This window comes from Polypterus senegalus, chromosome 17 (genome assembly GCF_016835505.1).
Source record: "Polypterus senegalus isolate Bchr_013 chromosome 17, ASM1683550v1, whole genome shotgun sequence".
Taxonomy (NCBI): Eukaryota; Metazoa; Chordata; class Cladistia; order Polypteriformes; family Polypteridae; genus Polypterus; species Polypterus senegalus.
The window spans coordinates 24,553,498-24,571,208 of NC_053170.1; positions in this window are offsets into that span (position 1 = coordinate 24,553,498).

The following is a 17,711-nucleotide window of genomic DNA, read 5'->3' on the forward strand; positions in this document are numbered from 1 at the left end:
GGATCACTGTACATTTGTTTTGCTTTCAGTTATGACACACAATCTATGCACGTAAAATAAAGTGCAATACACTTTTTTATTGTGTTTTAAATTAACTGTGGTAAAGTGAGGTCCGCTGCTGATTGACGTATTTTAAATAAATAATCGCCAGACTCGCTTCTTCAGGTGGGGTGTGGTATCGGTTCGAGAGCGATTTCCATGTGCTGCACTTTGAGCATAGGTGCAGGATCACCAGTGACCCTAAGTGACGCCTAAAGCTGCTGATTGCTGCACCTGTGTCACGTCCCCATTTTAAAAGTGCAGGGCAAGTGCGAGGAAAGAGGAGAACAGAGGTTAAAGGGAGAAAGAGAGAGATGAAGGCAGGAGACGGTGCGAGAGAATGAGCGAGGGAGCAGAGACAGGCAGCAGTGTAGAGAGCCCCTGGAGAGGAGCGGGTGGCTAATGCCCAGGGGGCTTCTGTAGTGGGATCGCCCCAGCTGAGCGACTTTGGGGAGATGGAGTGATCAGATGACTACAGAAGCCCAGGAAGGCAGTGGTAGTATGAGGCTTGGACTGAGAGCCCCATTGTAAGCGCCATGGCCTTTGGGGACCCGAACCTAGGTCCGGAGAGGGAGACTTATCGTAGCTATGGGATGGCAGGGAGCCAGACCTGTGGAAGGTCAGCTGTGCCTGTCGGTAGGGCGACTCCTCTGCTGCAAGGCCTGTAAGGGATAAGCAGAGGAGATGCCAATTAAAAGATCAAGGCATATGGCTATTAGAAAGGACACTATCCTGCCAGCTGGTTTTAACCTCATTTTCATCCATCCATCCATCCATCCTCTTCCGCTTATCCAAGGTCGGGTCGCGGGGGCAGCAGCTTAAGCAGAGAGGCCCAGACTTCCCTCTCCCCGGCCACTTCTTCCAGCTCTTCCGGGAGAATACCAAGGTGTTACCAGGCCAGCCGGGAGACATAGTCCCTCCAGCGTGTCCTGGGTCTTCCCCGGGGCCTCCTCCCGGTTGGACGTGCCCGGAATACCTCACCAAGGAGGCGTCCAGGAGACATCCTGATCAGATGCCCGAGCCACCTCATCTGACTCCTCTCGATGCGGAGGAGCAGCATTTTTTTCATTCTCATTTTAATTGGATTTATTTATTTGAATTTCCACTAATTCCTCCACTAATTCACTTTCTTATTGAATTGTTTGTTTATTTTTGGACATTTTGCACACAGCACTTTTTGAACACTTGTTTTTCTTTTCTTGAATGGCTTTCATAAAAGCACTGAGCACTTTGCGCATTCCCCTTGCTTTGTGAGTTCTCATTTGCCAAGCTCATCGGTGGTGGTGGGTTGAAGAGGCTCTCACTGGGATCCAACAGCGTGGAGCCGACCTGCACAGTCACACTGACTTGACAACTGCGTGCCGTAGTGGAAAGCATTCAATCATTTGGCTGATGCATTTTTAATTGTGATACAATAAAACCTTGCCAAAATAAAATGGAACACTTTGCATATGCATTACATTTCAAAGTTATCAACACGTTGGATTGCATTGTGTTTTGCCACAAATAATCTTCCACAATGCAGAGCATAAATAGCAGGTCTAATTCCATTTAAGGGCCCTAAAACTGAAAGACATCTTCAATGATCAATAAAGCGTGTCTTTTATCCTGAAAGGTGCTGTAATGATGATGGTCACTACGGTGAGCCAGAGCTTAGACTCCATAGAGTGAAGTGCATTAAGTCACAATCTAATGTAATAAGTGGCAGCCAGAAAAATGCCCCATAATGCTTAAATAGTATCCCCGGCAGGTGGACCGCGTCCACAGAGTGGAAGTTAAGTGCGTTGCACAAAGAGCAATTTTACCTGAGTGAGTGACTTAACTAAAGAATTAAAATCAGGATAAAAATGGAGAAACTCTTTCGGGGTGGGAGGACTTGGGGTCTGCAAGCTGCTAGTAATAAGGAGGTAGAAGGGTCCTTTCATCAGACTGGCCAGCCCAGCACTGACTCAGCTGTAGACTAGCCAATAGGATCGAGGCGGCTTGTTGGCCGAGGTCTTCAGGTCTCTGACTGTGCGTGGCTTGTCTGACTCCTTTTCTACAATCTGGCTGTGGTTCTATTAGCTGATCAACAGATATCGTTGTTTATTAATTTTGTTAATTTGTTTCTACTTTGTTTTTGATGTGTTTCTACAAATCTTTATCCTCATATATACTGCTCAAAAGAATTAAAGGAACACTTTTTAATCAGAGTATAGCATAAAGTCAATGAAACTTATGGGATATTAATATGGTCAGTTAAGTAGCAGAGGGGGTTGTTAATCAGTTTCAGCTGCTGTGGTGTTAATGAAATTAACAACAGATGCACTAGAGGGGCAACAATGAGATGACCCCCAAAACAGGAATGGTTTAACAGGTGGAGGCCACTGACATTTTTCCCTCCTCATCTTTTCTGACTGTTTCTTCACTAGTTTTGCATTTGGCTACAGTCAGTGTCACTACTGGTAGCATGAGGCGATACCTGGACCCTACAGAGGTTGCACAGGTAGTCCAACTTCTCAATATGTGTCATTGCCAGAAGGTTTGCTGTGTCTCCCTGCACAGTCTCAAGGGCGTGGAGGAGATTCTAGGAGACAAGCAGTTACTCTAGGAGAGCTGGAGAGGGCCATAGAAGGTCCATAACCCATCAGCAGGACCAGTATCTGCTCCTTTGGGCAAGGAGGAACAGGATGAGCACTGCCAGAGCCCTACAAAATGACCTCCAGCAGGCCACTGGTGTGAATGTCTCTGACCAAACAATCAGAAACAGACTTCATGAGGGTTGCCTGAGGGCCCAAATGTCTACTGCGCCCTGTGCTCACTGCACAGCACCGGGAGCTCAATTGGCATTTGCCATAGAATACCAGAATTGGCAGGTCCACCACTGGCGTCCTGTGCTTTTCACAGATGAGAGCAGGTTCACCCTGAGTATATGTGAAAGACGTGAAAGGGTCAGGAGAAGCCGTGGAGAATATTATGCTGCCTGTAACATCGTTTAGCATGACTGGTTTGGTGGTGGGTCAGTGATGGTCTGGGGAGGCATATCCATGGAGCGACTCACAGACCTCTACAGGCTAGACAACGGCATCTTGACTGCCATTAGGTATCAGGATGAAATCCTTGAACCCATTGTCAGACCCTACGCTGGTGCAGTAGGTCCTGGTTTCCTCCTAATGCACGACAATGCCCGGCCTCATGTGGCAAGAGTATGCAGGCAGTACCTGGAGGATGAAGGAATTGAAACAATTGAATGGCCTTCACGATCAACTGACTTAAACCAAATAGAACATCTGTGGGACATTATGTTTCGGTCTATTAGGCGCCGCCAGGTTGCTCCTCAGACTGTACAACAGCTCAGGGATGCCCTCATACAGATCTGGGAGGAAATGCCACAAGACACCATCCGTCGTCTCATTAGGAGCATGCCCCGACGTTGTCAAGCATGCATACAAGCTCGTGGGGGCCACACAAGATACTGAAAAGCATTTTGAGTAGCAGAAATTAAGTTTTTGAAGAAATGGACTAGCCTGCCACATCTTCATTTCACTCTGATTTTAGGGTGTCTACACAATTGAGCCCTCTGTAGGCAGAAAACTTTTATTTCCATTAAAAGACTTGGCATCCTTTTGTTCCTAAGACATTGCCCTGTCGTTATTTGTATAGATATCCAACTTCATATTGAGATCTGATGTATCTAATGTGTTTCTTTAAAGTGTTCCTTTAATTTTTGTGAGCAGTGTATGATACTGCTGTATTTAGGGAGTGGCGTAATCTGTTCTTGTATTTTGCCTTGAGAGTTGTTGTGGCACTCTGTTCTTACGCTTGGTGAGGTGCGCAGTTTGTACTATTATTCTGTACTTCTAAGGTAGCCATGTGTTCTGTTTTGTGTATTGTATCTACCCCATTTTTTGACATCCATGGCATGCCCAGCCTACCTGGAAGGGGATTTCCACAACATTTCTTCCATTTTTGTTTCCCTATTTCCCTATTAGGTTTTTTTGGGGGGGGAATTTCTTACTTTTCTTCTTAGGCACTCAAAATTGAGGCAGCTGTCAAAAAAAGGGCCTGTTAAAGCCAATTAGATAGCGTGAGGGATGGCTGGAAGCCTGGCCTGGCCAAGTCACCTTCACTCCGAAAAGACTGTGGGAGATAGCATACACAGGATGTTATCTCCCTTGGACCACCAGATGGCAGCCAGTCAGGTGGTGGCAGTGCCATGGTTTTCTACAGGACATCATGGGAAGTGGAGTTCTTGGACTCGGCTCTTTTGAGTTCCAAGAGTGTAGCCAGTGGGTATTGTGGGGACTAATGAGCTCTACCTTGTAGGTCTCCAGCCTAACCTGGAAATGCTCCCAGACTACAATTTATGGGACACCAAAAGTACTCAGGTTTCCTGGGTAGCTGCTTGCCACTGCTCGAGGAGCCAGAGATGGAAGGAATGAGGATAACACTTGCGTGGAGGAGTGGAAAGTGAGAGAGAGAAGAAATGCATTGCTGTGTGCTTGGGCTTTTATCTGTGTTATGGTTGTCATGTGGGAAACACTTGCCGGAGAAGAGTTTCCCATAATAAAAACTCTTTGTGCTTTATACTTGTGTCTAAGCCCGTGTGTGTCAGGTGTCTGGGGAACTGGAGTGCCCCCTGGTGCCCATGATAAATAGTTTTGTATAATTATCTCCACATCTACTACCTTCAGGGTGCCCAGAGTGTGTCCTATAACTGAGTATGCCCATTTAAATTAGCTTTTTGATTTGTTGGGCCTCTCTTGAGATGATGTTACCAGCCCAGCACACCACAGTGTAGAAAATCACACTGACCATCACAGAGTTATCAAAGAAGTGAAGAATGTCATTTAAAGGAATGCAGTCTCCTAAGGAAAAAGAGCCTGCTCTGCCCTTTGTTTTATAGTTCCTTAGTGTTCTGAGACCAGTCCAACCTGGCATTGATGTGGACCCCCAAATACCTGTAGGAGTGAACCACCTCTACATCCATTTCTTGAATTGTGACTGGACACCGAAGCTCTTTGGTGTGGTTAAAGTCAATAACCAATTCCTTGGGTTTGCTGATGTTAAGATGCAGGCAGTTCTGTTTGCACCAAGAAACAAAATTCTCCCCCTGACTCCTCTCCTCTGTCTCATCCCCTTTATGAGTGCAGAATCATCTGAGAATTCCTCCAAGTGCCATGACCTGGTGTTATATTTGTAATCGGGAGGTGTACAGAGTGAAGAGAAAAGGAGACAAGGCTGCTGTTGCTCACATTGATATCATGAACACTTCAGGCTCACAAATTGCAGTCTGCCCGGGGCATCATAGGCTCATCCACTTGCATCACTCTGAGTTTACCCCTAAATCAAAGCATTCCTTGTGAGATTTTCGGCTGTACAAGAAATAAATTGTTGTTGTTGTTTGGCAGGGTTGCTTTGCAAAGCACTGATTAAATTTAACAAGTACCCACACATCTACTTTCTGCATCCAGCCTATTTTTGGATGTAGTTTAGTAAAGCCAACATCCCGTTGATGCAGCATTATGACGCCACTGTACCTTTTCATTTAAAGGCTTTGCATCCCCGCTGTGCTCTTCTTGTTCTTTTCTGTTCTTCTCATCCTGGTGGATGGAGCAGGGGGATGGTGGAGCAGCAAGCGCATGTGCCGATGATCGCTGGCTTATTTGCAAGCACGAGTAACAAATGGATGCATTTTGGGTGGAAAACACAAAAGTAGCCAGCCTAGCCTGTCTTATTCTTTATGTAAGATAACAGAGTGTGTAAAACATTATCTGTTTGAAATTTAGAAGCAGTACCGCCATGGTCAGAGTATTTGTCTTCATCTTCAATGGACAGGCAGTGAATCACAGATGCCCTAAAACAATACATTAGTAATAATTACATAATGGGTGTCACATCTCATTGGCTGGAGCGGTCTTCCCCTCATGAAACAGCTTGGTGGTCTTATTGTTTATGTACAGTGTATATGCCAATGTACTTGTGAGTACACCCTTCACTGGGAAAAAAATGTGTATGCATCTAACTTAAAGTTACTTAACTTCAAATAATCATACTTGCTGACGTTAATTAACTCTTTCTAGTTACACTGTACAAAAATATTTCAGATTTCACATTAACACAATTACATAGTCTCAGAGACTGCTATAACTACTCATCTATTTAATGTTCATCTTGCTCAAAATTAACGCTTTTTTAATCCTCGAAATGTAATATTCCAGTTTTCTTGATAAACCTTTAAATTAAGTCGGTTTAACTTAAATCATGAACACATTTTATGTTGTGACCACAAGGGGATGCCACTGAGCACCAAACACCAGACACAACTCCACCAAACACAGTTTAGGGGTAAAGTTAAAGGTTTTTATTTCCCAGAGACACGTTCACAGGCTTTTTAACAATCCAACAATATATTTATCGTTAATAAAGCTTCTTCTCCTCCTTTTCCATCTCTTTCCACTTCTCCACATGAGTTTTTGCCCTCTGATTCCTCCTTTTATGGTGGACCTGGGAGCGCTTTCGTTATCCCAGCATTGCATGAAAAAGGTAAATAGAGAAGTGTGTTCTTCATAGCATCCCCCTGAGGCACAGAAGGACCCCAACAGGGTCGCCCTTTCGTACTACAATTCCCAGGTAACCCTGAGGGTGTCAAGATTGGGCTCCAGCTGGGAGAGCACTGCCACATCTCATGCTGTTGGATGAGCTATTCAAGATACTCATCCCTCCCTCATCCATCCATTGGCTTTTCAACTGGTACAGAAACCGATGATCATCCCAGCTGGGTTACGCCTCCATTTTTGTGCTCTGTCTGTTACGGCCTCCCAACTGGGTAGGAAATCATCTTCGATCCTAGACCATAAATCCAGTCCGGCACTTACAATGTGCTTGACTATCCTATTTTTGCATAAAGTATGATATTATCCTATTTCAGTATACAGTACAATAGCATGCTAAAGGCTCCGCCCCTTTTGTTGCACTGTGGTCCAAATGATCCCCACACCTTTGCACAGTTGGAAAGAAAGTTCAAGACGTTTTGTAAATTATTGGTTTTGTGTGTTTGTGGAAGTGAATGTATAAAGCCTCTTTAATACTCAATGGCAAATGTCGCAACAGTTTATCACTACATTTTTTTATTTGCTTCCAATTCAATGTGTTAATTAACGTCAAGATTCCATGACAAGTGCAATCATCCATAATAAATGGTTTTTTACTCATAATGATTTGTGCAGATCTGCTATAAAACATTAACATTCATGTGCCCAGTCCCTCAGAGCAATCTGATTGGTCAGTTTGGCCTTGATGTGATTGGGTAGTTTGGCTTTGGTGACGCGACAAAAGAGGAAGTGCAAGCGTGAGAAGTAAAGACGCACACTGAGGGAGACGTCTTCAAAGACAGAAGAGAAAGTATAAAACCAGACAGGAGGCGAGATAAATGTTTTTTGGAAATAGTGTCATAGAAGTCTCAGAGGAGTGAACCTCAGCCTCGGAAGTCTCAGACACACGCAAAGAGGCACTGAAAGTACACGTTGGGCAAAAAATAGCAAATACTTTAAAATTACTTGATGGCTATTATATTATACTAGCTGTGTAAGCCCATGCTGTCCTGCCCAGGGTCCTAGAAACGTAGAGATGTCAGGCAATTGAAAGGAACTACTCTGGGTGTCTCTCTCCTAGGTTTCGTTGTGCCGACGTGCTCGCCTCGCTTGTGTATTAGCGGCGGGAGGAAAAGTAAAAGGGATACCGTTTTGCCGATGTGCTCGTCTCGCTTGCGTAAGAGTTTCTCTCTTTTCTTGACGGTTTTACTTTGGCAACAGAGTCGCTTTCTTCTTCCGACTCTTTAACTTGGGGCCATCTTGCCAGCTCTCTGAGCTTCATGCTGTAGTAGCCTTGCACTTCCGGACCAGACAGATAGACACACACACACCTCCATGCCTAGACTTTTGGTTTTCTGTTTCCTCTGAGGTGGAAATCTTACCCCAACTCCACCTCTCACTTCCAGGCCAGACAGATCATGCGTAGACTTTTATATACAAGAAATGACTATTTGAATGTTTAATGCTCTCCGTAATTTTAAATGTTATTTTTATGTATCTTTTTGGTACTACTGAATTAATGTATACTAGCTGAAGCCCGCCGATTAGCATATGGCGGTGTAAGAATAGGAGCAGAAAACGGTGACAAAGGAATTCAGAAATCAAGAAGAAATAAATACTTCTTGAAAGACGCAGTTGTGAATAGGTGTTTTGGTGGTGACGACAGATAATGAGTCGAAAGATCTAATCGTAGAAAAAGCGACGTACAACTGACCGTGGCTGAAGACTGGTTGTTAGAATTATTGTGAAGAGTAAACAGCATGTGGGTATGAGGAAGGCCGTGCTTCTGAAATTCGATTACGTAAATATAATCAATAACAACCTCAAAAAGATGTTGTTGTAAAATGTCTCTAAGTAATTCCTGCAGCTTAATCCAAAAGACTCGTACTGCAATATCAGGTCTGTGCTCTGGCCATGGCATCCTGCTAGTTTTGTTGCATGTCGACGGTAATATAATCATTTTGTCTACACGTACGTTGTTATTTTCAGCCTTTGCTTACAGTGCGTCTGACAGTCCTTTGTATTGTTCCACGCACAAATCTTGTTGATCTAATCGGAGATAGTTGAGACGCGCGCTCTCTGTTTTAACATACGCATCTACGACGTACTGTTGGAATAGTTTGCCGCTGGAGTGCAAAATACCAAATGTATTCATCATTGCTAATCTGTACGCATAAAATTGGCATTGAGTAAGCCTTATTCGCTTGCTGGTTCTTTTATTGGGAACATGTTGTAAATCTTTGTGTCAGCCAATGTCTCCGTAAGAGAATAAAAGTGGGTAAACCATAAGATTGCAATTCATATTGAGCATGGAAATCTGTTTGCAGGAGTTGCCTATGGGACAGATGCAAATGTCCCTTTCGACAGGCGGTTCGCCATCTTCTCCGATGAAAATCGCTGCAACATTGGTGTGACATGTCAGGACATTGTATTGTCGTAAATCCTGCCTAGGGTTTTCCTCGAAAAGCATTCGTACAGATGCAGTAGGATTGGACTGAGCGATTTCATGCATGTGTGTGTATGATTTAGCGAAGGGTTTGATGGTTCTGAGCATGGAATCTAGCTGGAGAAGTAAATTTTCGCTGCATGTAGAGTTTGCTTTATTTTGTAAGCGTACTTCAGAAGCATGGCGAGAAACGTCGTGTCGGTTGCGTGTGGGCGGGACCGGTTTTGAAGAGGAGCCGCTGGCAGCATGGGGAGGGGTTTGGAAGAGGACGAATAGGAATCGAGAAATGCTGTGTAGGCTACGTGTGGGCGGGACCAATTTTGAGGTGGAAGCAGGATGAACCAGAAAAGAAATATATAATAATAAATAAAGATATTTTATTATTTTAATAAATATATAAAATAATAAAGAGATTTGAGTTAACTCATTTCATTGTGTCTTAATAGGAGGAGAAGGTTGGGAGTTTGCGCTGATTACAGTGCGTTGCTACACCCACTGCATGCCAAACCACCTATAATAGAAGTCCTTAAATATATTTAGTTAGTACGACATATTATTATAAGTGGAATTCACCGGAAGTGGAAATGTGACATAAGAAAAATTAATTAAATCCCAAAATTATTTTTTTACAGTGAGTTGCAATTGCTTAATAAATTGTAGTAAACCCTATTCAAAATAGCTGAGCTGATATTATTAAAAACCAACTATCAAATAAAACATATTTGTAAATTTATGGGTTTACATGGAAAAATGTGCAACCTCTTTTTTCAGTGCATGAATTTTTTGTCTTTTGTAACATATGTGGACATATCAAGATTTGATCTTCATGTAAACAGTACATTAGAGGGTCAGTTCAAGTTGGGCGGTTGGGAGACAAAATCAGAAATGTGAGATTGCGTTGGTTTGGACATGTGCAGAGGAGAGATACTGGGTATATTGGGAGAAGAATGTTAAAGATAGAGCTGGTAAGTAAGAGTAAAAAAGAGGAAGGCTTAAGAGAAGGTTTATGGATGTGGTGAGAGAAGACATGCAGGTGATGGGTGTAACAGAACGAGATGACGAGGACAGAAAGATATGGGAAAAGATGATCCGTTGTGGCAACCCTAACCAGAGCAGCCAAAAAAAGATGAAGAGTAAACAGTATTTATGGATAAAGCTGATATAACATAACGGACATCATGCCACATTTATATTTTGTAATCCATTGTATAATTTAAACAAACATTGATTCAGATTTCAAAAAAGTAAGTCCTGCCCTACATGTAAAACTACCAAAAATTAGAATCTGGTGCACCAAATGAGTTGCACAATGACTAGAACATCATTATGGAGGCTCTTGTAGAAACCTGACTTATTGAAAACTCAGACATGTAGTTTAGTTTCTGTTACCACCACGCCAAGATTGAAGGTGCCGACTAAGGGCTTCAGAAAAATCGTTTATAGATGCCATTGAGTCCGGGACAGGATTTCCACCCAGTTGGAAAGCAACCATTCCACTGTCTGGGAGATCATCCTGTGGAGAAGATTTCAAGCAACGACTAGCTTGTTCAGGCCAGACCACCCCAGCAAGTTCAGCCCAAGAGCAGAACAGAAGATAATGAAAGAAGTCTCAAAGAAACCCAAGAGTCCATCACTGGACTTAAAGGTAGCCCTTGGAACTGTTGATGTCAAAAGTGCTGTCCATAAAGGACATCAAAGCAACACTTAGGCAAAGACCAGGGCTTATGGAACAATGTGCTATGGACAGACAAGACAAAGTTATTTAGCCATAGTATCAGAAGACATGTTTAGGTGAAAGACAACATTTGACCTGAAAAACTTGATACCAGCTGTCAAACATGATGGTGGGAATGGCATGGCTTGGGGCTGCTCTGATGCATCAGGGCCTAGGCAGCTCATGACCACAGAATCCACTATGAATTCTTAATTGTACTGGAGGGTGTTTGAGGATAATGTGAGACCATCTGTTAGAAGATTGAAAAGTGAACCTTGCAACATGACAATGACCCAAAACATACCAGTAAATCTCCCTAGAAATATCTGAAAATAAAGAAGTGAAGGGTTCTGGGGTAGCCATGTCAAAGCCTAGATCTCAGTCTCACCAAGATGCTATGGGGAGATTTGAAACAGGTTGGGCGTGTAAGATCCCACTCAAGGACCGTCACAAATATCACACAGCTGAAAGAATTGTGGATGGAGGAGTGTGAGGTCAGTGTCAAAGACTAGGAGACAGTTAAGGAAACGCTAGCTTGAGGTTGTGTCTACCAGCAATACCAGCTACTGGAGCCAAGAGGGGACTTACTTTTTTTCACAGACAGAAAAGGCTTATCCACTTCACTTTTTTGTTGAATAAATTATTGCAACATTGTTAGGATATAGCGGGTTGAATAATGGATGGATGGAAGATTGACTTTTCCTTTCTTTTTCTCCAAATGCATCATTTGAGACTGATGTCTCTTCCTCTTTTGAACGATCATTTCAATTTTCAAACCTCCGTCCCTTTTCTGTATTGTTTATCTAAAGCCAGATTGCTAAATCAGCCCCATGAATGATAATATTCTTGAACTTTTCAAATAATATATGATTAAATATTTAGCAAATCTGGTTGTTTGGTGACTGTTGAAGAATGATGATTGTGGTTGTCCTTATCTGAGATGTTTGAAAGTCACTATATCATTCATAGATAGATAGACAGATAATGACTTTTTTAAGATATCCACAGTTATAGCATATACTTGTAAATTGTTAAAAGTCTGTCTATTTATCACCCATCTACCATACAGAAACAGGCTGGTTAAGGTTAAGTGGCATCTTGATGTGAGTGTCCCCTGTGCTATAGGTACCCCATTCAGGAATGGTGCTTGACACCAACACATGCTACCAAGTTTGGCTTTATCCCTCCATATTTTTAAAACTTTAATTTGGAATCTTCATAAAATAGACTTTCTGATTTCATATGGGGCATTTTGGTGAATATAACTTTGCCCTTTATCATGAACAGGGTGTTTCCATCCACAGAACCGCAGCTCACTGGATACTTTTTGTTTTTTGCGCATTCTGAGAGAGCTCCATAGACTTGTTATGTGTGAAAATCCCAGGACATCAGCAATTACAGAAACACTCAAACCAGTCTGTCTGGCACTGACAACCATGCCACAGTCAAAATCACTGACAGCAAATATTTTCCCCATTCTGGTGTTTGATGTGAACATTAAATGAAGCTCCTGACCTGGATCTGCATAACTTAGTGTATTCTAATCTATCTATCTATCATATAGTGCCTTTCATATCTATCTATCTATCTATCTATCTATCTATCATATAGTGCCTTTCATATCTATCTATCTGTCTATCTATCTATCTATCTATCTATCTATCTATCTATCTATCATATAGTGCCTTTCATATCTATCTATCTATCTATCTATCTATCTATCTATCTATCTATCTATCTATCTATCTATCTATCTATCATATAGTGCCTTTCATATCTATCTATCTATCTATCTATCTATCTATCTATCTATCTATCTATCTATCTATCTATCTATCATATAGTGCCTTTCATATCTATCTATCTATCTATCTATCTATCTATCTATCTATCTATCTATCTATCTATCTATCTATCTATCTATCTATCTATCTATCTATCTTATCTATCTATCTATCTATCTTCATCTATCTATCTATCTATCTATCTATCTATATATAGTGCCCTCATCTATCTATCTATCTATCTATCTATCTATATCTATCTATCTATCTATCTATCTATCTATCTATCTATCATATAGTATCTATCTATATATCTATCTATCTATCTATCTATCTATCATATAGTGCCTTTCATATCTATCTATCTATCTATCTATCTATCTATCTATCTATCTATCTATCTATCTATCTATCTATCTATCTATCTATCTATCTATCTATCTACCATTGGCTAGGGTGGGTGATCTGCAGTGTCATATGGTGAATTTGTTTTTGACATCAATTAGGCCTGAAGTTTTCTGATTAGTGTTTTTTGGGTTGAGAGAATCTGATTTTCGCTGTTTTATGTTTTGTTTTGTTATTAGCACACATGCACTTATTTCCATATATCTTGTAGTTTAATACAAAAAATTCGTCCAGTACTGAGTATTTTATGCCTTCTGATGCTGCCCACAGATTTGGCTTCCCGTGGTCCTCTAAGCAAGATAAGAACGTAAATTCATAGTTTCGGTGTGATAGATAGATAGATAGATAGATAGATAGATAGATAGATAGATAGATAGATAGATAGATAGATAGATAGATAGATAGATAGATAGATAGATAGATAGATAGATAGATAGATAGATAGATATGAAAGGCACTATATGATAGATAGATAGATAGATAGATAGAAAACACTATATCATAGATAGATAGATAGATAGATAGATAGATAGATAGATAGATAGATAGATAGATTTATTCTAATGTATTTGTTTCATTAAAGTGTTGCAGAATGAACCAAAATGGAGCAATCGGGGCATTGGCAGATTTTAAACCACTGTGTATGTTTGGATGACATATTCATCTGTTTAAATAAATGAATAAATAAGTAATCAGTATGGCGAAGTGACGTACTACAATGCGAAGATGCAGAATTTAGCTGATGGCTATACGAACAGTGTGGTCAGTTTCGAGTATCACACAGTAAGGGGTTTTCTGAAAGGTTACTGCTGTGTGATGCTCTCCTTATTGTCAGATGTTTTACGTGTAAGCCAGTTGTGTTAAAAGAAGTTGCGCACTAATTAAGGCGTCTCGATTTTCCTGTCAAAATCCTGGAAACAGTCCTGGAAGCAACAGCCTTTCTGGTACAATACAGCTTGATTACTTAGCTCAATAACTATAATTGTATCTTTGATTTGACGATAATCAGTCAGTGGTCATTAGGGTCTAGACGTATTTATTCTATGAATTTATAACCCGCCCCCAATTATCATAAACACATTCATTTATTTCCTTTAGACACGCTTCGCAACACCTAATCTGAACCTCATTTACATTGTAATTTTTTTTTCCTTTTCATAATTGTCTTAAGCGTGTGCATGTAACAAGCCGTAGGGTTCAAAATTTACAGGGGTACTAAGATCGGGCGTAAGGATTTTATTTATTTATATTTTCATTCGCTGAGCCCCGAACTGAGGAGGAGATGTCAGCGTTCGAACATACCTAAACCACGCACGACGTGACGGAGAGATGAATGGCGCTGCTGCTCTTCCTCGTGTTGTTGGACAGCTCATTTTACGTCACGGTATTAATCAATGAATATCAACCAATAAAATGGCAAGTTAAGCATTTCATATACAATTATACCTCGCCAAATACGAATTCAAGGGGAGTCAAAACATTTTTAAAAGCTGTCATTCATAACCCTACCCCGGTGAAATGTCAGCGCGTATTTTTTTTTATCACTGCGGTTAAATTAGGATCCTATTGTAGTAAAACAGATGCGATGAATACCTGCTTGTGAGGAGCGCCTACATAAAATCGAGCGCTGAACTGCAGACGTGTGTGATGGTAGCGCTCGAGATGAATTTTCAACTAAATACTCAACAGATTATAAGCTTTGCTTGTATAAATCCGGATGACCCCTAACGCCATGTCAGGTTTTATCATTTAACTATTGTCAAATTTCATTTACTTTAATCCATATGTTAGTATACTTCTGTTCCAGTTTTATTTGAAGTGCACATTGTTAACTGGAGCTTAACGAGTATTCTTTAGTCGGACACGTTTATAAACGGGTGTGATGAGATAAACGTGTTTAGTAAACTCAAGAGCCGTGAGTGTAACTCTGACACGCAAGTCCTGCGCCTTTCTGACACCGCGTTATATTTGTTTAGACTTTAAATTTACCTTCATTTGCAACGAACTGGAACGCGACTTATAAATACTAATGGGATTAAAAAACAGCCTTTTAAAATAACTTCACTTTTCAAATACATTTGAAATTAAATATTGATAGATGGGTGAATGCTATATTGAATAGCGGTAGTATGTTGAAACTGTACATTTTTAAAAAATAAAGCTGCCAAAGTGGCTGATCAATGCAGTGCCATAGGATGGCCATTTTAGTTCCCAAAAGAACCCTTTATTTATTTAGATCAATAACAGGCCCGATGATAACAGACACGTGAAATACCACTGTGCTCGTGATTTTAAAAGAACTACGTTCGGGGTTTCTTGATCTGTTAGTATCCCGCAGTAGCCTACTAGACATTAAAGTTGTCTTCTTTTATAGGAACCTTTTCAAAGCCCAATGAATAAGTTTCATATGCAAAGAACCATCCATCCATCCATTATCCAACCCGCTATATCCTAACTTCAGGGTCACGGGGGTCTGCTGGAGCCAATCCCAGCCAGCACAGGGCGCAAGGCAGGAAAGAGACCCCGGGCAGGGAGCCAGTCCACCACTGGCAAAGACCCCTTCCCTGAATAAAATAGTGTTTTGTCAAGTAAGGATTGGACGAGGAACCACACGACCCATTAAAGAGCCATCTCAGAACCTTTATTTCTAAGAGAGTATGACTGTTACAGATCGTGTTAGAAAAATATATGAAATACATGTCTTTTATTATGATATCTAATGATGTGTAATTACATTTGCAACTGTGCTGCATATTGATGATGAAATAAGTAATTTAAACTGAAATTAGGCTAACAATCTATTCCTGCTTTTATTGAAAATGAAGCTTTTAACCCTATTGCCATTTTTCTTACTGGATCTTTAAGTACACAAAACAACAAACACATGCTAAATATGTTAAATATCTCTTCTTATATTATTATTATTATTATTGTTATCATTGTTCTAGTTGCTATAAAAGAACACAGCATATTGAACCATTTGATTTCTATTAGTGCTGGTAGCCTCTTGGTATCCAATTTCGTCAATAAAATATCTTTTATATTTTCCATAGTTCTCTTATATTTTAAAAAATCTCGTTTATTATTGTTGTTGTTATACAGCTAAATGCGTAAATTAACACTGGGCCACTTATTTTGAATGACTGCTGGAAGCCGCTTAGCCCCAAATTATCTAAATTATAAAAAACTGCCTTCACGCACTTCTCTCAAATGGTCAGTTTCTGACATGAACAGATCGCTAAGTGGTCATCTTTAGAGCTCCGAGTCCTCGCAGTTACTGCGCGTATTCTTGAAAATGTGCGGCGCTCCGCGAATTCCTGCAGTTAACACGAGCTGTGCGTTCGCAGTGGTCAGCGCAGGGCCTCACGCGTCAGCCGCGATGTTTAACACGCACGTCTACGCTTGTACACATACACTGGGTTTAAATTTTTAATAAGGCGAAAAAGATCTCAACAAGTCGATGGTTGTTTAGCTGCAGATCTGGACGCCAAAGCTTTAGCTGGCTTGTTCACCTTCACGCGACCTTCTTTTAAGGGTATTTGCTGGCGCACAAAATCATAGTGACTTAAGGAAACACGAATTCACTGTCTTTTCCTCATTGTATACTATATTATAAAGTCGCCAGGCTGGTTAGCTCCTTCTTGACGCATGGATGAGTGCAGTTTTGGCACATTCTCACTGTACGTGCAAACGTGTACTTCCAACACTTCGGCTTTCCCTACCCGTTAAGATTCACAGTCGACTCTGGACCGCTTAGTATGGCGGTGTGCGTGTTTGTGCTCTACACATTCAAAAATAACGGCTCTGCAATGGCACTGTGTAGATCCTTGTAGAACTATTGCTTAAAAAAAACAGCAGGCATTTCATTCTGGGGAGGATTCGTTACACATGAATTTAGCTCTTTGAGCTTTGAAAAGTTTCCACATATTTTGTGGACAAAACAAAAATATTTAAAGTATAGGGAGGTTACTAGCAGATCAAGAAAAACTGAACGTAGTGTTACTGTATGTAGCAAGAATGCTCTAAAATCACGAACCCATTGGTATCTCACAAATCAGTTAACCTGTTCCTGGAGTATGTTACGCATCTAACCTTCATATGAATGGTGCCCCTATGGCATCACTACGAAGAAGTTCTTATTTGTAAGAGTGTAAGGTGGACTGGCGGACGTCCCCTCCATAACAGGTTTACTGGTTTGGTTCGGCCTCTTCACGACTCTGAAATGGAAAAACAAGAGTAAGGAAAATATATAATCACAAGGAATAATTTAAAAAAGTATTCAGATTAATTCAACGATAGAAAAACATTAACTTTCACACCTTGTTGTCTTTACGCAGATACACCGCCTTATTCTAAATCATATATATAAGTCTGCTGTAAAGGGCCGATTTACTGCACAAACGTAACCCGTACTGAGAAAAAAATCTATCTATCTATCTATCTATCTATCTATCTATCTATCTATCTATCTATCTATGAATTTACGTTCTTATCACGTTTAGAGGACCACGGGAAGCCAAAATCAGTAGGGCAGCATCAGAAGGCATAAAAGTACTGGACGAATATTTTGTATTAAACTACAACATAGCTGGAAATAAATACAGGTGTGCGAATAACAGTAAAAACAAAAATATAATAAAACACAGATTATCACTGTCATGTAAAAGGGGTCAAAGGCTAATAAAAGCTCGTGCCGTCCATTGACTGAGCTGTTCGTCTGAAAGCAGGGGAGCGGCGGCTTCAAGGAGGGT